A 20,972-nucleotide genomic window follows, 5' to 3' on the forward strand; every position below is an offset into this window, starting at 1 on the left:
ACAGGGGATGTCATTGTAGAAGGAGTTCGGAACCACACGGGATGATGGGCAGCAAACCACTTGTCCAATTCTGCACTTTCTGCTGTCCTATTGAGATGGAGTTCTAGCCTAGACTTGGGAGTGGTGCAGCAGGAGCCCAATCCATGAGTGTGTGGCTTCCAACTCAGGCACAGCATCGAGGGAAAGGGGTGATCAGTGACTGGATGAATGAGAGTGGGAGGCTGGGCATTTCTCTGAGTATCAGAAAGGAATGGGGAACAAGAGACGCTATCAGTGTTCTCATCACCAGGCACCGGTTGTCTGTTGGGCTACTGTCTCACTTTAGTGATACTTGCAAAGTTCAAGACAGTTGGGCTACAGGTAAGCCCATTTTATTCAGCGTCTTCTCCTAATCAGTCTGAAACCCGTTTATGTATTTTGTTCCTTGGAAGCTCTGAGTTCCAGAGTTATCATCTGTCTCTGCTTCATTTAGTATTTCCTGTCTTTGTTGTAGAGGGTCTGTGTAGGATGTTTGTCTTGTCCGTCATCATTCTAGAAGTCTTTCCTTATTTTTCATTGCATTTTCCACAAACTCTTTGAATCCCCTCATATACTAAAGAAATAAAAATCTTTACACAAATATATAGTTGCACACACAAGTTCATCACAGCATTAATCACAATAGCAAAAAGATGGAAAGGACCTTAATGCCAAATAATTGATGAATGAATGAATAACTAAAAGTAGGAACACACAAGTCAATGGTATTCAATGTTTAAAAAAATAACAATGAGTCTCCAGAGTACTTCATAATATGGAAGAAGTGGTATCCTTTTTTGTTTTTGCACTACCAGTTTGCTTCCACCGTGACACATGACATTTGCATTCTCTTGTGTCCTTTCTATTTGGTATTATGGGTCTATGCTTTTGACAACTGGTGCTCCTATTTTGTTAATGTCCTAAACCCATGGGCATGTGTCCCAGACCTGCGTGGCACACTAGACAGACCTCACATGGAATAAAGCAATGTCATTAGAACCCTTTCATTGGCTTTGATATCGATTCTGGGGGGAAAATATCTTCCTTTCCTCAGAGGTTTCTCTGCTATGATGCGTTAAAGCTTGATGTAATTGTAGCCTTTCCTCTTTCTCCAAACCTTTTATGAAGAAGTCCATGTGTGAAACAAAAGACTAGGAACCATGTGTGTACAAACAGAGCTAAAAGATAGTTGAGGGAGAGAAGAAAAAGAGAGTGAGCTAGATATCTAAATCCGAAAGTATGAGGTCTAATGAAACCTTAAGGGTCCATGATAGTGGCTCCACCACTAGATATTACAATGACTTGAGTCCATAGGCTCATTTTTTTACTGTTTCAGTGTGTTTTGATTAAACTTCTTATACTTGTAATTCAAGTATACTGATTATTAAAAATATTTGAAAAATATCCTTAATGCCACGAAGTTGATTCTGACTCTTAGTGACATTATAAGATAGAGGAGTAGCACTGTTTCTTAGGATTTCAAAGTTTGTAAAGTATTATGGGTGCAGACAACTTCATTTTTCCCCTGCAGTTTCTTGTGGGTTTGAAACTGTTTTGGATTAGCAGCCCAATGATTACCGCACTTCCTCACTAGCACACCTATTGAAATGTATGTTGTGTCAGTCCATGGTTGACTAGAGAAACAAATACATTGACACTCATATATGGGTAAGAGAGAACTTTAAATCAAGAAGTAACAATGCATCAATAAAATATCCCACTCCGAATTGCACCTGACCTGATCCCACCACACCGAGGAAAATCACTGGGGGAGTGCAGCGGAACAGCAAGGGAATGGAGTGGCAAGTCCCCAGGGAATGCTGAAAGTGGTGCCCCAACAGACTGGACTGGACTGGAAAATGCTCTTAAGGGTCAGCAAATGATCCCTGAACGAACTACAAGCCTTTCTCTTGTGAAGTGTTTTGTTCTGTTCTTTGTCAGTGGTTTGTTTTTGTTGTTTTGTTGTCTGCTTGTATACTGTTGCTTTGTTTTCCTCTGTCTTGTTTTCGTGCATGTTAGTGACTCCACAGGTCTGTCTGAATAGGACAGGCTGGAAGAACTATCTGGAGGAAAAACAACGGGACCGACAGTTCCAGGGGGACTTCGGGTGGGGGGGTGGGGGGGGGGGGTAAGGAAGTGGTGTTAACAAACCCAGGGACAAGGGAAAAACATGGGACCCCAAATGGTAGAGAAGGGGGAGTGGCAGGCATGGTGGGAAATGATCACGGGTAAGGTTGCTTAGAGAAGAGGTATACTCTAGCCCAGGTGGCGATGAAGCATGGTAGTAGGGCAGGAGGAAAGTCAAGGGAGATGGAAGAAAGAGCTAGGAGTCAAAGGGCATTCATGGAGGTCTAGACAAAAACATGTACATGCAAATATATATAGGAGGATGGGGAAATAGATCTATGTGTCTATATTTATAGGTCAAGTATTAAGGTGGTGGAAGGACCTTGGGCCTCTACTCAAACACTCCCTCAATGCATGAATACCTTCTTTTATTAAATTGGAGCTCTATGATGCTCACTCTCCCGACACAACGGCTGGAGCCAAAGTGGGTGAACAAGTAAATGTGGTGAAGAAAGCTGATGGTGCCTGGCTATCAAAAGAGATAGTGACTGGGGTCTTAAAGGCTTGAAGATAAACAAGCGGCCATCTAGCTCAGAAGCAACAAAGTCCACATGGAAGAACACACCAGCCTGAGTGAGCGAGTGGTCCCAAAGGGATCAGTTACCAGGCATCAAAGAACAAAAAATCATATCATTGACTGCACACCTCCAAGATAGGATCGCTGAAGACAAATGGGTGCATAAGCAAATGTGGTGAAGAAAGCTGATGGTGCCCGGCTATCAAAAGAGATAGTGTCTGGGGTCTTAAAGGCTTGAAGGTGAACAAGCGGCCATCTAGCTCAGAAGCAAAAAAGTCCACATGGAAGAAGCACACTGGCCAGTGCGATGACGAGGGGCCAAGGGACCAGGTATAAGGCATCATGCAAAAAAAAAAAACAACGATATAAGTGTGTGTAAGTATGTGCATATATGTGTATATGTATATGTATATATATATACCATATTAAATGAAGGGGGAAATGCAGAGTGGAGACCCAAGGCCCAAGTGTCGGCCAATGGAGATCCCCTCATAGAGGGGTTTAGGAGAGGAGATGGGTTAATTAGGGTGCGAGGTAGTACCGATGAAGAACACAGCTTTCCCCCAGATCCTGGATGCTTCCTCCCCCCAACTACCATGATCCGAATTCTACCTTGCAGGCCTGGATAGGACAGAGGCTGTACACTGGTACATATGAGGGCTGGAGGTACAGGGAATCAAGGGTGGATGATACCTTCAGGACCAAGGGTGTGAGGGACGATGCTGGGAGAGTGGAGGGTGAGTGGGTTGGAAAGGGGGAACTGATTACAAGGATCTACATGTGACCTCTTCCCTGGGAGAGGGACAGCAGAGAAGGGGGGAAGGGAGACTCTGGATAGGGCAAGATATGACAAAATAACGAGGTATAAATTACCAAGGGCACATGAGGGAGGGGGGAAAGGGGAGGGAGGGGGGAAAAAAAGAGGACCTGATGCAAGGAGCTTAAGTGGAGAGCAAATGCCTTGAGAATGATTGGGGCAGGGAATGTATGGATGTGCTTTATACAATTGATGTATGTATATGTATGGATGGTGATAAGAGTTGTATGAGTCCCTAATAAAATGTAAAAAAAGAAAAGAGGGGAAAAAATGATTAGGGCAAAGACTGTACAGATGTGCTTTATACAATTGATGTATGTATATGTATGAACTTTGATAAGAATTGTATGAGCCCCTAATAAATTGTTAAAATTAAAAAAAATAAAATAAAATACTGAAGAAAAAAAAATCCCACTCCATATCAGATCAAGCCCACAAGTAGGATATTATCCCATAAGTCTAATATTAACCCAAGAATTCCTTTTGAGACTCATGCAACAAATACAGAGATGTTGACTGTAGGAAGATCACAGGCTGCTGGGTGGAAAGTTCTGTGGATCCAGTGACAGTGGACACATCTCCAGGGCTCTGGCTGTGATCTTCGTGGCTCCATGTTGCTTGTCAACAGGAATATGAAGCAGAGGAAAAGAGTGGCCCACCTCTTCTGACAACAGAATCGAGACAGAGAAGTTCCCAGAATTAAAGAAAAACACAGCCACAGGAGGGATCATCAAGCTATGATCTGATTGACAGGCCTTCAGTCTTTTATCAAGTTAACATGAAATTGCATAACTAATACATGTGTGTACTAAAAATATAGAAATTTAAAACAAAGTTTTTGCCTTCCATATTGATCATATTTATATTAATTGATATTTAAGGGAGATACTGTAATAGACAAGCTCATCTTCACTGGGGATAAGTCTTTTGGAAGAAACAATAATATGCATAAGAATCCAAAATCTGATCGCATCTGGATTCTAATTATACTAGAATTACTATAGTATATATTATTAGTGAGTATACAAGTACTTTTAAAGAAGAATAAAATCCTGAAGCTAATCCAAATATCCAACATTAGAAAAACAGCCAAAAACTATTATGATATTCATTTAATACATTATGCATGCATTCAAAATTATATTGTAGTAGAGTATTATGTTTTAAGAATATAATATTTTTCAAAAAGTAGAATAAAAATGTCAAAAACCCAACTCTCTTTCATTGAGACAATTCCAATTCACAGCAACCACATAAATACCCATTGTGTGTGTGCATATACAAAGAAAACACATAAATAAGTCTGATAATATTATATTCATGTGCTGATTTTATATGTGATTAATAAATTTTATACAATTTGAATGTACTCTTTTTTTGGAATAAAAAGAATATTTTATTTCTTTTTTTTTGAATTAAAAGATCATTTTATTAGGGACTCTTATAACTCTTTTTTTTTTTAAATTTTAACAATTTATTGGGGCTCATACAATTCTTTTCACAGTTCATATATATACATACATCAATTGTATAAAGCACATCTGTACAGTCTTTGCCCTAATCATTTTTTCCCCTCTTTTCTTTTTTTACATTTTATTAGGGACTCATACAACTCTTATCACCATCCATACATATACATACATCAATTGTATAAAGCACATCCATACATTCCCTGCCCCAATCATTCTCAAGGCATTTGCTCTCCACTTAAGCCCCTTGCATCAGGTCCTCTTTTTTTTCCCCTCCTCCCTCCCCCTTCCCCCCTCCCTCATATGCCCTTGGTAATTTATACATCGTTGTTTTGTCATATCTTGCCCTATCCGGAGTCTCCCTTCCCCCCTTCTCTGCTGTCCCTCTCCCAGGGAAGAGGTCACATGTAGATCCTTGTAATCAGTTCCCCCTTTCCAACCCACTCACCCTCCACTCTCCCAGCATCGTCCCTCACACCCTTGGTCCTGAAGGTATCATCCACCCTGGATTCCCTGTACCTCCAGCCCTCATATGTACCAGTGTACAGCCTCTGTCCATAAACTCAAGCAAGATGATGCCTTTATTATCATAATTACAAAACTGTGTGGGTACAAAAATAAAGGTCATTGTTCAAGACAGATTGGACCAAACAATTGAATGACAAATATGTGCTTCTTTAAACTTTATACATTTTTTCTCTCATACTCTTCTTTATCATCATGTATTAGATTTTTGGAAGCAGAAGATATTACTGCTAACATGTTCTATACTCACAATTTCAAAAAGGACTTGAAATTTATTTTCTGTTTTCAAGTCTAAACATTCTGGAGGAAATCTCAGAATGGTCCATCTTGATCAGGGCTCAGAGCTTGTAGGATTCAAGAGTGGACAGGGATATGCCATTATGACTCAGTTCAAAAGCCCAACTTTTGACCAGTTATTAACAGAGAGGAACAATCGACAAGATGTCTTCTTTCAATCATAACACATGGTTAGTACAAGAGGTAAGTACATCTACCAGAAGAAAGAGCTTGCTCATTTGAGTAGAAAATTGAGTAGCTGAGTACAAAAGGGGTTACTTCTTTAAACTAGAAAGAAAGATCTATAATCAGGTGTTAGGTTAAATGATAATATCCTCGGTCATTATATGTCTAAGGCTTTCATCAGTCATAGATAGAAACTTGAGAGGATGGACAAGGACTAGAAGAAACAGGCAGTCTTCTACATGTACACACAAACAATGAGAAGTTTGGGAAACCCTGCAAGGACCTACTGAATATTAATTAAGGAATGAAATAAGGCAATGGAATTTCCAATATGCAAATATTACCTTTTCGAATAATTTGTTAGAAAGCGTAAAGTAAACACGAAGGAGCCCTGATCCTCATTGAGCTGCTCACTACAAGGGTCAGTGATATAAATGCTCTAGCCCCTCTTGGAGGAAGAAGAGACTTTCCGTTCCTATGGAGTTTCAACACCTCAAAAATCAACACTGGTAGTTGTACTCTGCCATGTAAAAACACGTCTAAACCCTTCTGGCTCCACATTCAAACAATCAGGGATCAGCAATCTCTTTATTCTTTATTTCCTTATTCTCTCTCTCTTCCATTTTAACATCACAGCCAATCTTAGTGAACACAGTAGAGTTTTTCACCTTCTTCTTCTCTTTTCCTGTCTTTCTTCTCTCATTCTTTGTTCTCTTCTCTCTATGCTTGTATGATTGTCTCCTCTTCTTCTCTTTCCTTTCACATACCACTTCTTGTTCCCAGACCCTTACCCTCTGGCTAGGCAACCCTGTGGGCAGCCCGCCCCCCTAAAACAGTGTTGCACACAGCATGATTGAGGGCTGCACACAGCACAGCACGATTGAGGGCTGCACACAGTGCAGCAACCTCTTCATTTATTTTTAAAATTCTCTTTCCTTCACTTTCTTTTGTTCTTTTGCCTTTTTCTAATTGTTCTTTCACTTTTTCTCCTTTTCTCTTCTTCCTCTAGCTCTTCCCTTTTTCCTGCAACAGGCTCAGCAGATTCTGTTCTCCTTTTTGTTGTTTTCCTGTTTTATTTTATTACTCTTTTCACTTTTGTTTATTCTGTGCATTTCAGTTGTGTGTGAGAGTGTGTGTGTGTGTGTGTGTGTTAGTTTGCTTGCATTTTGCTCCAGTCTTTGTTTTGCTCTTTCTCTTTTTCCTCTCTTTTCACTAGCCATTAGCGGCCTCCCGGCCACTCCCCAAAATCTAGGGAAGGTCTGAGTGCCCACCTGGGGAAACTCTCAAACGCATTTTTTGAGTTTGAATGTAGCTTGGGAAATCACACTGGTCCTCTTCCATACATCAAGCAGCAGTGTGTTCTCCCCTAAAAACAGGGGGGCAACTTCATCCTAAACACTGAGGCCCAACAACTGAATGAGGGAAAATCCTGCCCACCACTGTTGGGGCTCAACACTACTACAGAAACATCGACCCAACTTCCAAGGTGATCTCTCTGTTTATGGTACTTCCCCCTGCCATCTACAGAGCTGCACACCAAGGAGGGTGCACCCACACGCCTTCCTCACCACTCCAGTTGCAGAGGGAAACAACACAGGACACCCTCGGTGATCCAAATAGCATGAGGCCTAATTAGAGGTCAGCCAGAGAAACGATGCCCTCATGGGCCCCCACAACCGAACCAGAGCTACATGAGAGGACTATCCCGCTCCCATTCCAAATAATGGAATACTGGATTGCAAGCATAAGGGTAAAACCACAGGAGATTATAGCGGTAGCCTGAACCCTCAGGACAGCTAACAGCAAATAGTTGGTAGAAGTACTCATATGAGTCCTCCAAGAGAGCGCCCAGTGCTCTTCGACTCTGGAAGATGGCTCCAAATTCCTCTAAAACAACACGTAAACAACAACCAGTTCTAACAGCTTCAATGAAAATGCAGGATAAACAAAAGACAATTCTGAAAGAAGTCAAAACCTATTGATGGGCATAGAAAGAGCAGATATTGATTGACCTGCCACAAAAAGAACGTTTCAGAATGCTGTTTGGAGTCATAAAGGATATTAGGAAAGCACTGCAGAAAAAAGATGGAGTGATAGAGTAAATGAAGGCAACGGGCCAAAGGGAAATAGCAAATTTAAGGGAAGAAATAACAAAATCCAGTGGCAAATTGACAGACGTTGCCAACTGACTTGAGGAGGCAGAGAAGTGCACCAGTAACCTAGAGGATAACAAAGCAGACCTCAGCAAATGGGAAAAACAGTCGAATAAGACAATCAGAGAAGCTGAAGAAAACTTGAGAGCCATGCCAGATGCTATGAAAAGAAATAATATTAGAATAACTGGACTACCGTAATAAGACATAACAAAGATGTCAACAACAAAAATAGCAAGGGAATACTTAGAGGAAAATTTCCCCAGCTTAATTAATGAAAATCAGGCAACCATGCAAGAAGCTGAATGAACACCAGCCAGAGTGGATCCCAAGAAGTCGCCCAGATATATATAAGTGTCAAATTATCCAACTATGAGGAAAAGGATATCACAAAGGCAGCTAGAGAAAAGCAAAGAGTCACATATAAAGGTACTCCAATAAGAGTATGTTAAGACATATCAGCGGACACGATGAAGAAGAGGAGGGAATGGAGTAAGTTATTCCAAAAATTGAAGGAAAACAACACAAAGCCAAAAATACTTCTCTCAGCCAAATTAACTATTAAGATAGATGGAGAAGTCAGAGTCTTCCCAGACAAGGACAACCTCAAAGAACACATAAAAAGAAGCTCAGTCCTACAAAGATCTTTGCTTATACAGTATGGGCAGAAGATCAACACTCATCGAGGGCAAAATAAGTGAACATCACTTAGAACAACTACACACATAGGGCGACAAAGAGAAAACAGCCCCCAAGATAGCATTGGCTCAATCGTGGAAAGAAGGCAAACATAAACCACACACAAAACACAAGTGTTTAAGAGGTAGATAGGAAAATATCCAACACAAAAGGTGACATCACAGAGTCCACAGATGGATGGAATATCAAAGGCCTGAACACAAGCATTAAAAGCCAGAGGCTAACAGACTGGCTCAGAAAACATAACTCATCGATCTGATGCCTCCAGGAGACACATCTCAAGCTTGCAGACAAAAACAGGTTAAGAACTAAAGGGTGGAGAAAAATATACCAAGCAACTGTTGATGCAAAAAAGCAGGTGTAGCAATCTTAATATCTGACAAAAGTGACCTCAAAATACAGCACATACCAAGAGACAAGGACGGGCACTCTATAATGCTCAAGGGAAAAGTACAATAAGAACCAGTGAGCAAAATAAATATATATGAACCTTATGAGAGACTTGCAAAATTTGTAAATCAAGCACTCCAAAAGATTGAAAAAGAAATCACATGCTCACCAATTATAGTTGGTGACTTTAATACAGCACACTGTGAAAAAGATAGATCACTAGGAAAGAAACTCAACAAGGAGGTCACAGATCTAAAGAGCACAATTAGACGATTTAACTTGATAGATATTTTCAGAGCTTTCCACCCACATGCAATAAAATTCACATTCGTGTCAAGCAACCATGGCACATATTTGAAAATAGACCACATGCTGGGACACTAGTTGAACTTGAGTAAGTTCAAGGACACAGGGATCATACAGACATCTCGCCCCAATCACTGTGCCATAAGGCTGGATATTAACAGAAAAATGCGCAAGAGAAATAGGACAAATGATTGGAGGATGAAAAATTCTCTATTGCAAATTGAGTGGGTATTGACTCAAATCAGAGATGAAATCAGGAAGGTTCTAGAAAACCAGGAGAACAAAAATACGATGTACCAAAACCTTTGGGATGCATCAAAGGCATTTATCAGAGCAAGGCTGATAGCAAAAATGCACACAGGAAAAATGAAGAGAGATTTTTGGATGGTATGCTAGCTTAAAACTTGCACCAATTAGAGCAGAGGGAAAAGGATGACCATACTAATAGCAAGAGAATGGATGAAATAAAAATCAGAGCTGAGATACAGAAGAGGGAAACCAAGAAAATGATGGAAAAAATTAAAAGTTAAAAGTTGGTTCATTGAATGAATTAACAGAATTGCTAATCCTGGCAAACCTAACCAAAGGAAGGAAGGAACAAACATTTGCAAGTATGAGGGATGAAACAGAGGACATTACAACGAACCCTAATGAAATCAAAAGGATAAATACACAATACTATGAAGGCCTGTACTCTATCTAACAAATTCAACAATTTGGAAGACATGGACAAATATTTGGAAACACAATCCCTCCATAGACTACCTCAGAAGGATGCCAAGACCCTCAACAGACACATATCTATGGAAGAAATAGACAAGGTTATCAAGGGATTACCAACAAAAAAAGTCCCATGGGCCAGATAATTTCACATGAGAATTCTACCAAGCATGTAGGGAAAAACTGAAACCAATCCTATACAAACTCTTCCAGAACATAGAAAAGAGAGAAAGCACCCAAACTATTTCTATGAAGCTACTATAATTCTGATACCTTAAGCGAACAAAGATACCACAAGACTTGAGAAACACAGACCAATATCCTTTATGAACATTGATGCAAAAATCCTTAACAAACTACTGACCAATAGAATGCAAAAGCATATCAAAAAAATTCACCGTGACCAAGTGGGATTCATACAAGGGATGCAGGGATGTTTCAACATACAAAAGACCATCAGCATTATTCACCACATTTACAGGAGAAATGATAAGAACCACATGATAATATCGATAGATGTGGAAAAATCATTCTACAACATCCAACACGCATTCCTCTTTAAGACACTCAAGAAGATAGAAATAGAAGTAAAATCCCTCAATATTATACAAGTTATATATGAAAAAGCAACAGCCAACGTGGTAATTAACAGAGAAAAGACGAAAACAATTCCACTGAAAAAGGGAACCAGATAAGGATGCTCCTTGTCCCCAATCCTATTTAACATCGTGCTGGAGGTTCTAGCTAACAACATAAGAGAAATAGAAAGACATCAAAAGTATTCATCTGGGGAAGGAAGAGGCAAAATTATCATTATTCTCAGGCGATATGATTCTATACATCGAAGTTCCTTTAAACTCCACAAGCCGAGTTTTTGAAGCAATAGATAAATATGGCAGAGTGGCAGGATACAAAATCAACAAACAGAAGTCTATTGGACTGCTCTACATATCTGACAAGATCACAGAAGAGACAATTAAAAAGGCAGTACCCTTTACAATAGCCAAGCACAGAATGAAATATCTAGGGATCTACCTAACTAAAAAATGATAGATTTGTATGAGGAAAATTATAAAACACTACTACAAGAAACCAAGAGTGTCCTCCACAAATGGAAGCACATCCCATGCTCATGGATTGGCAGACTTAATAGAGCAAAGATGTCAGTTCTGCCCAAGGTACTATATACGTTCAATGCTATCCCAACATGAACACCACCATCCTTCCTCAAAGACTTGGAAAAACTGATTACCAACTTCATATGGAGTGGGAAGAAACCCAGAATTAGCAGAGAACTCCTCAAGAGGAAGGACAAGGTAAGTGGGCTTGCTCTACCTGACTTTAGTTTGTACTATACGTCCAGAGTAGTCAAAAATGTGTCGTACTGGTATAATGACAGATATTCAGACCAATGGAAAAGAACTAAAGACCCAGAAATTAAAAACATCTGCATACAGGCAACTTTTCTTTGATAAGGGCCCCAAAAATATCACAAGGGAAGCAGAAGCCTTCTTCGATAAATGGTGCTGGAAAAAATGGATATCTACCTGCAGAAAAATAAAGCAAAATCCTTACCTCACTCCATGCACAAGAGTAAATTTCATGGTGAGAATTGGGACAAACCTGAGAACTTTGGCACATGGAATACAGAGGCTGTCAGAAATAGGGAAGGATACAAATACAGAGAGGTCACAAATAGACTAGAGAGATATACTGAAGATAAGACACCTGTGTGCATCAAAAGAATTCACCAAAAGAGTAATAATTGAGCCCACTGACTGGTAAAATATCTTTAGCAATAGCACATCAGACAAAGTCCTTATTATTAAAATCTATAATACTTTGTAAACTTACAATAAGTGAAAAACTAATTGCCTACTGAGGAGGTAGGCAAAAGACCTGAACAAAAGTTTCACAGAGTCTAAAATTCGAATGGCCAATAAACATATGAGAAAGTATTCCTGCTGTATGTGCTTACCCTGGCCTGCGTGCCCAAGATTATGTAAGCTTGTGAGATCACATTACGCTCTCCCCCTCTCTCTCTGCTCAGATCTGGTTCCTGAAGTCAAGAATAAGGTTGCTAGCTGCAAGCATTTCCCCATCAAATCAAGTTAAAATGAACAAAGGAAGCCTTGAAGCAGGATGTTGCCAAAGGGCACTGCAGGCCAAGGGGTGGTATAATGTGTGAAACCTGGGAGGATGGCGCCAGGAAACTGGTGGGAGCCATTGAACACACAGGTCCAGGAGAAGGCACGTCACTTCGCGGGACTGCTGCAAGGTGACGTCGTCATTTGCTGTTCTCAAATGAGTTTCTACTCTTGGCAACCGCCAGCGACAGCAAGTGTGCAGGGCAGAGCTGCTCCAGAGGGTTTCCAGGGCTGAGACTTCCACTGACAGCTGGGTGGCCTCAGGAGAACGCCAAGGCATTCTGCTGTCTTCCAGCCCGGCAGCTTGGGGCACTCCAGCAGCTAGTCCGACTATGTCCCATGGGATCGCTCTGAATGGAAATGGACTCAACAACAGCAATGGGATTGGATTGTTCACGACACCTGCAGACATGCTAAAGAGCCCGCCAATGTGGCACATTGCTTACCCATTGGGCTTCTCACCACAGGTCAGCAGTTCGAAACCACTAGCCACTCTGTGGGAGAAAGATGAGGCTTGTGACTCCCACAGAGAGTTACCCTCTCTACCCTTCCCAACAGAGTGGCTATGCGTTGGCATGGAGTTGATGGCACAGAGGAAAAGAGAGTAGATAAACTCACATTTGGAATAGGTTTTTTTTAATGAAATTAGGTGCTATCTCTGTGGGGTTTGAATGAAGCCTAATAGTTTTTAGATATAAAACCACCAGATTAGACACAGAGACAAACAAGGACAAAGCAAAGAAGACAGGGATCGCATGAAGATAGTAAAGGAACCAAGACAGAAGCTGGAAAAGTCAATGATCTTTCCCCAGAGCTAGAGCCCTGACTTTCTGCTTCAAGTCTTCAGAGACAGGAGAAAATAAATGTCTGTTTGCTAAGCTGCCCACTTGTGGTCTTCCCATTACAGAAGCACTGAGAAACCCAGCAAGGTCCGCGTATCCAGCTTTGTCTGCTCCAGAGCTGATTCTCCAGTGGTTCTCCACCATACCCACACACAGAAATCGCCAGGGGAACTTTGGTCAATACCAGTGCCAGGGCCCTGCCCCAGGCCGTAGAAGTCAGGCGTGACTGGTGACTCTATTTTCAAAAACCTCTTCCAGTGCTCTGGCCTCCCTCCCATTATGTCCATAGTTAGTTCTTACAATGTGGCCCTGTCAATACTTGTCCTCATGACGCATCCCTGGAGATAGGGTGCTGTAGCAAAGTGTGGTGAGGAAATCATATTCTTCCCAGCTACCAGAAAGAATAGTGTCTGGGGTTTTAAAGGATTGTCTTAAAAGAAACAATCACAAAGTGAAATGTCAGCTAGGTCCACATGGAAGGAGCACACCAACTCATGTGATCCAAGGATTGTAAATAATAAAATCCAACCCCAGAGGAGGAAATGGCATTACAACTAAATTCTAAGCATCCAGTTTGCGGAAGGCTATAGATGACCGCGAAACCTCCAAATCCACTTGCAGAGACCTCACATCGAGTTCCCTTGGATCATCGAATAGGACTGTGAACAGTCTTGCCCTCAGGCAAGTAGATAGCTGCAGACAGTGTTAGGTAAAAATTTAATAATATAAGTTGTTTTCCCATTTTAGGTTTTGCTTTCCTTTCTATTGTCTTCTACTTTGGATTGAGATTTTTGTTTTATTTTGTGCTCCTTGTTGGAGTTTTTGTATGAAATCCAGGATAGGTGAAGCTCTAGCAACAGTAACTCGCTTGATAGCTCCTCAGGGTTGTGACAGGAGAGGTGGGAGTGGGTGGATAACGAGGAGCTAATAATAATAGGTACAAGGATGAAGAAAATGTTCTAAAATGGTGATGATTGCACAACTCGTTTTGAGTATATTTAAACCATTGAATGGTGTGGTATGCATGAATTATATGTCGATAAAATAGTTTAAAAATGAAAAGGTCAAACTATGAGAACACACAAAATTGTTATTTTTCCACATAAAAATGAGGCCAGATTTTCTCTCTCTTCTTATGATAGTTAAGGTTTATTGTGCCAGCCTGGCTGATAAACACATGTGCGATTAATTGAAGGGCGGAGGGATAAATGGCTCGGTGAGCCTCACCTTTCTAGTTCTCTGGTCTCTTGCTGTCTGATGGTTGGACCAGTGTGCAGCTGCTTCAGCGAGTTCCCTGCTTCAGGGGGCAAGGCTCACTTCCTGCAAGACATCCCTGAGGAGAAGCCACATGGACCTACCCCGATGCAGCCCTGGGTGTGGAGCAGCCGTGTGGAGGCCCCTGCCAGCACTGAGATGCTCACACTGCCATTGGATTCAAGGACTTTTTACCCACTGGCCTGTGATCCTCCTCCATTTGGCGTTATTGCATGTGTTTGGGAGTTTGAGGAGGACTTTGTAGATTGGTGTCAGCCATTTGGGCTAAGTTGGACTTATGGACCTTGATTTGATGAGGTTGGGATGCTTTCTGAATGTACACTTGCCCTTTATATAAAACTCTCTCTTTAAAAAAAAAAAGAAAGTATTCCTGATCATTAGCCAAAAGAGTAATGAAAATCAAAACAACTATGAGATACTACCTAACACCCTCAAAGATAGCCCAATTCAAAAAATTCAGAAAGCAACATGTGTTGGAAGAGCTGTGGTGAGATAGGAACTCTGAGCCACTGCTGGTGGACCTGTAGGTATGTACAGCCACTATGGAAATTGATTTGATAATTTCTCAAACAGATGGAAATTGAGATACCATATGACCTAGGAATGCCCCTACTGGGCATATACCCAGAAGAAGCAAGAAACAAACCACAGCCAGACATCTATGCTCCAATTTTCATAGCGGCATAGTTCACAATAGCGAGGAGTTGGACACACCCAAACTTCCATCAACAGATAAATGGATTACACAACTGTGGTACATACATACAATGGAGTATTATGCAGTGTTAAAAAGCACTGATGTATGCATGAAGCATATTGTTGCATGGGAGGGAGTGGAGGAAATTATGCTAAGTAAAGTAAGCCAAGCCCAAAAGGACAAGTACAATATGAGCCCACTGAGATGTCTCTAAAAAAAAAAAAGAAAAGAAAAATGCAAAGGGGTTAAAAGGGAGTACAGGTAAAAAAAAAACTACTGTATACAACACACACCCATACCACCTATGTGGACAATTGCCCCTCCCTTCAGAAGAATTTACTTTAGATGATGGCACTGAAGCTGCAGCTTGGTGAGAGGGTCATGTCTAATCAGAGCATATGGGAGCAAATGAATGGGGAGGAAGAGACAGTGAAGCACATCCTGGCCCACCAGTCCTGGAGGACAATATCCCTGCTCCAACCAATGCACAGATTGGACCATATGGCTGATCCCACTATGAAGCATGCCATCCTTCAGTATCTAATGGCCCTACGTGGGACAATACTGGAGACTCAGTGTCAGGACTGGCCTGGACTGACCTCCTGGAGCTGAGGCAAAACAATAAAGGTGTACAGCAGTACAATGGGGGGAACATATCAGGGAACTCCCGAGGGAGTACAAGATTAGACTCTGAGGCCAGAGCGTGGCACCCCATCGGACTTGACTGGAGGACATGCCTAGAGTCCAAAAAATTGAACCTTGACCTATTTATAGGTTTTTCTTTCTTTTATAATTTTTTTAAATTAATTTATTCTTTTAAGTGTCATTGGTTTTCTTTTTGTTGTCATTGTTGTGTTTGCCCTTGTCACTTTGTCTTGCTATGCCTTGTTTTATTTTGGTTTGATGTGCATTATTATCTCTGCAGATTTATCTAGATAAAATAGGCTGGATGAACAGTCTAAAGGAGAAAACAACGGGAGGAATGGTTCTGGAGGGACATGGGAGAGAGGAAGGCGGAGGTAAGGAGTTGGTGTTGACCAACCCAGGAACAAGGGAGCAACAAGTGATCCAAAATTAGTGGCAAGGAGGGTGTGAGAGGCCTGGTAGGGATTCAGCAAGGATAATGTAACCAAGAGAAATTACTGAAACCCAAATGAAGGTTGAGCATCATAGTGGGACAAGAGGAAAGTAAAAGGAAATAGAGGAAAAAAACTAGGAGACAATAGTTATTTATAAAGGACTAAATACAGACATGTACATATGTAAATATATTTATATAGGATGGTGATAAATATATTTACATAAGAAATAGATCTGCGTGCATATATTTACAGGTTAAGTATTAAGGCAGCAGATGGATATTGGACATCCACTCAAGTACTTACTCAATGCAAGAACATGTTGTTCCACTAAATTGGAATTGGATGATACACACCTTCCCGACATAATCTCTGAAGACAAATGCGTGCATAAGCAAATGTGGTTAAGAATAATGATGGAGCCCGGCCATCAAAAATATAGCATCAGGGGCCTTAAAGGCTTGCAGATAAACAATCAGCCATCTAGCTCAGAAGCATCAAAGCCCACATGGAAGAAGCACACCAGCCTGTGTGACCACGAGGTATAGAAGGGAACAGGTATCAGACATAAAAGAACATAAAAACCATATAAGTGGGTGCCCACCTTCCTGATATGAACACTGAAGACAAACGCGTGTATCAGCAAATGTGGTGAAGAAAGCTAATGGTGCCTGGCTATCAAAAGATATAGTGTCTGGGGTTTTCAATGCTTGAAGATAAACAAGCTGCCTTCTAGTTCAGAAGCAATAAATCCCACATGGGAAAAGGACATCCGACTGTGTGACCACGAGGTGTCGAAGGGATCAGGTATCAGGCATCAAAGAACAAAAAATCATATGTGGAGACCCAAAGCCCATCTCTAGGCAATTGTACATCCCCTTACTGAAGGGTCGAGGGGAGGAGATGAGCCAGTCAGGGGGCAGGGTATCAAAGATGAAACATATAACTTTCCTCTAGTTCTTAAATGCTTTCTCCCCCGACTATCATGATCCCAATTCTACCTTACAAACCTGGCTAGACCAGAGCATGTACATTGGTACAGATAGGAACTAGAAACATAGGCAATTCAGGAAAGATGAAGCCCTCAGGATCTAGGTGACAATGGTGATACCTGGAGGGTGGAGGGAAGGTGAGGTAGAAAAGGGGACCCGATTACAAGGATCTACATATAACCTCCTACCCAGGGGATGGACAACAGAAAAGTGTGTAAAGGGAGACATCGGACAGTGTAAGATATGACAAAATATTAATAATTTATGGATTATGAACAGTTCCTGAGGGAGGGCGAGAGGAGAGGAAGGGGAGGAAATGAGGAGCTGATATTAAGAGATCAAGTACAAAGTAAATGTTTTGAGAATGATGACGGCAACAAATGTACAAAAGTGTTTGAACAATGTATGTATGGATGGATTATGATAAGAATTGTATGAGCCCCCAATAAAGTGATTTGTTTAAAAAAAAGCTTTCAAAACTAAGAATTAACTTAGAGTGATAAAAAAGTGTACAAATTCAATAGTAATAATCATATATTAGCAGAATTAAACGAAATAACTTCAGTTACATGTGTGCATAAAGAATGTCCCCTAAAAAAAAGAAGAAGAAACATGTGCCTTTGAAGATATAAGATAGAGAGGAAACAGGACAGGCTGTTACAGTGTTAGAGACAAAGGCAAAATTTATGCTGGTGAGCCAGCACTGACCAGACTAGAGGATGAAATTGAACCCTAAACAAATATGACCTAAGGATCATGTCTTCCTTCCAATATGTGGAAATACAGGCATTGAATTAAAAAACTTATATAATCAAATATTAAGTAATCTTGTTCCGATTCCCTGCTCATTAATGCTTTCATTATTCCTTGGCTTCCCGGAAGGTGCCCTGTAGTAGAAGAATGAATTAGGACCAAGTAGAAGTCAAGACCAATTGTCAAACACTCTGGGACAAACGAATAAGTTGCCATATTGCATACGTACTTTCCACCTGTGGCAATTCACAATTACTAATATATCCCACTGTGCTAGAGAGAAAAGATACAACTTTGAGTCCTGGACAATGGTAATTCACCGAATCAATGTGTTCAGAGATTTTTTTAAATTACATTTCTCCAGGAGATGTTTTCTATCCCAGTACATGCTTCAGTCAACACTAAGCAAGCAACACAGAGTCTTCATTAAGACTTTTCAAGAGGAATATTATATTTACCGGGAGCACCTAAGCAGAAGTAATATATAGAAACTACTCCTTTTGAAAGTATATAGATTAAAGTTACACCAAGGTAGAAAAGGGAAAAAGGGAAAGAAAAAAGATAGTAAGGAAATTTCATAATACTTTTATCATTTCAGAAATCCTTCGGTAAACAAAAACTTGACTGCATAGTCTCCTCATTGCTATCTTCATGTCTTTGTTTCGGAATGTGTAGATTACTGAATTTAGGAAAGGAGTAAGAACTACATTAAAAACGGCAAAATAAATGTCCAGATGTGATGTAGGTTGAGGCCAGGTATAAGCAAAGATGCCTGGACCAAAGAATAAAATGACGACCATGATGTGAGTAGATAATGTGGACAGAGCCTTGGTAGTACCACTTGAGGAGTGTTTCCAAACTGTGATCAGAATACAAATATAGGAGATGATGAGCATGCAGAATGCTCCCACAGAAATAAATCCACTGTTGGCTGTGACCATGAACTCTAGTTTGTAGGTGTCTACACAGGCCAGTTTGATAAATCGAGGAAGGTCACAGTAAAAGCTGTCCAGCACATTAGGGCCACAAAACGGTAACTTTATAACAAAAACTAATTGAATCACAGAGTGGATCAAACCAATTATCCAAGAAGCAGCCAGTACATTTTTTGACTGCACATTTTTTGACTCATAACAGTTAGATAATGGAGAGGTTTGCAGATGGCTACATATCTATCAAAGGCCATAACTATGAGCAGGACCATCTCTGCACCACCAATGACATGCATGAAGAAGATCTGAGCAATGCAGCCTCCAAAGGAGATGACTTTGCGTTTTCTGAAAATGTCAGAAATCATCTTAGGGGAAATGACAGAAGAAAAACTTAGGTCAATGAAGGAGAGATTAGCCAACAGAAAGTACATGGGAGAGTGTAAGTGAGGGTCCCAGGCCACAGTAATAACAACGAGGGAGTTTCCCATCATGCTTGCCATGTAAAACATGGAGGAGAAGACAAAGAAGACAAGTTGGATCTCCCAAGAACTGGAGAGTCCCAGGAACACAAACTCCGACACCATAGAATGATTTGTCCCATCCATTGACTTGTCAATCACAGCGTTCTAAAATGATTAGATAATAGAAAATCAGGAGGAAGTAAAAATAAGAATTGCATTGATGACCTAGAATTATAATAATTAATTATGCAAGGACATTTACAGTGTATAAACTTTATATCCCATCAATTCTTCTCAGGTTCATATAATCACTATAAAAGCATTTCACCTTATATGAGCACTATGTAAGCCCTATAAAAAGCATTTTGTCCCCTAAATCAACTGTGTATCATCCACATGCAATATTCTTATCACTAAGAGAATGAGGGGAAAAGTGGAAACATACAAGATAGGAATTGAGTAGGGCAAGAAAAGTGGAACATTGAAAGTCAGAGAACGACAGAAGATGTGGATATAGACTTCTTTTTTGAGAACTCAGAGGTTATGTTCTTGAATTGTTCGTGAAATATTTTCCAGTCATTCTAATTGTCCCTTCTATTAACCTCATTTCATCTCACATGTATACTAACTCTTGATTCTCACACCAGTGTCCATAATCACCTTTTCAATTCACTTAAAACCCACAGAATTGGAATCAGTATAAAAGCAAGTGCTGTAAGGCATGCAAAGGATTCAAATGTATGTAGGATCAAGGTAAAGGCTGAGTAGAGATTGAGGCATGGCGTTAATTCACTGCCACCCAGAGAAGTAAGTGGAAGAATCTTGTAGGATGGATGACAGGCAGATTATGGTCAGGGTATAAATTTGTGAGATGCAAGAAGACAAGGGAAATCTATGAGAATTATGCACTACAACGTTTCACAAATTGTAAATAGTCTGTGGACCTGGCCACAACCATTGGAGTTCCAAAATGCTTAAGAGTTTGCTGGGAATGAAGAAATGTACACAAACTTACATCATAGTGAGCAGGTAACTGTTGACTTTCTGTTCTTCCTCCCTGTCCCTGTGCTTCAACTCTGCCTCGTGTCTAATTGGTCCTGGACCTTAATTATGGGTTTAACATGAGTCTCTCTGGTTTTTATAAGAAGTATACTGCGATCACATGCAAGATGTAATCTCCCTGTGGTCAACCATTTGTCCTTCCTATAAACTCAGACATGCTGCTAAAGGTGAGATGAAGTAAGGAAAGAGGGAGGTTGTAGCACTAACAGTAAAAAGCTAGTAAAATAAAAATGCATGAGTGAGTGCACTGATGCCTCAGATCTGAAACTAACAGAAAAGGGCAAGAAAAAGTCAAAAGAAACATGAAACCCTGTTGCCTTTCATTATTTGTGTGTTCATATACACATACACAAACTTGTCATTCATTCTGAATGAATTCTTACATAAACTGTTAACTGCAAAGCTCCCTAGAGATTACCTGCTCCATGTTGCCCTTTTTACACATTAGAATGTAAAGGTCTAGTGAGGAACACACAACTAGTTAAAGAAACAGAGTCTAGATATCCTAGTCCAGACAAAACCTCAGATT

At 40.5% G+C, this 20,972-nt stretch overlaps 1 pseudogene; it reads right to left on the minus strand.

Annotated features, from left to right (window-relative positions):
- Nucleotides 1-18,563: 18,563 nt before the first annotated feature.
- LOC142426699 (olfactory receptor 4F3/4F16/4F29-like) lies at nucleotides 18,564-19,540 on the minus strand (annotated as a pseudogene).
- Between the last annotated feature and the right edge of the window lie 1,432 nt (nucleotides 19,541-20,972).

This window comes from Tenrec ecaudatus, chromosome 14, assembly GCF_050624435.1.
Source record: "Tenrec ecaudatus isolate mTenEca1 chromosome 14, mTenEca1.hap1, whole genome shotgun sequence".
In the NCBI taxonomy this organism is placed as follows: Eukaryota; Metazoa; Chordata; class Mammalia; order Afrosoricida; family Tenrecidae; genus Tenrec; species Tenrec ecaudatus.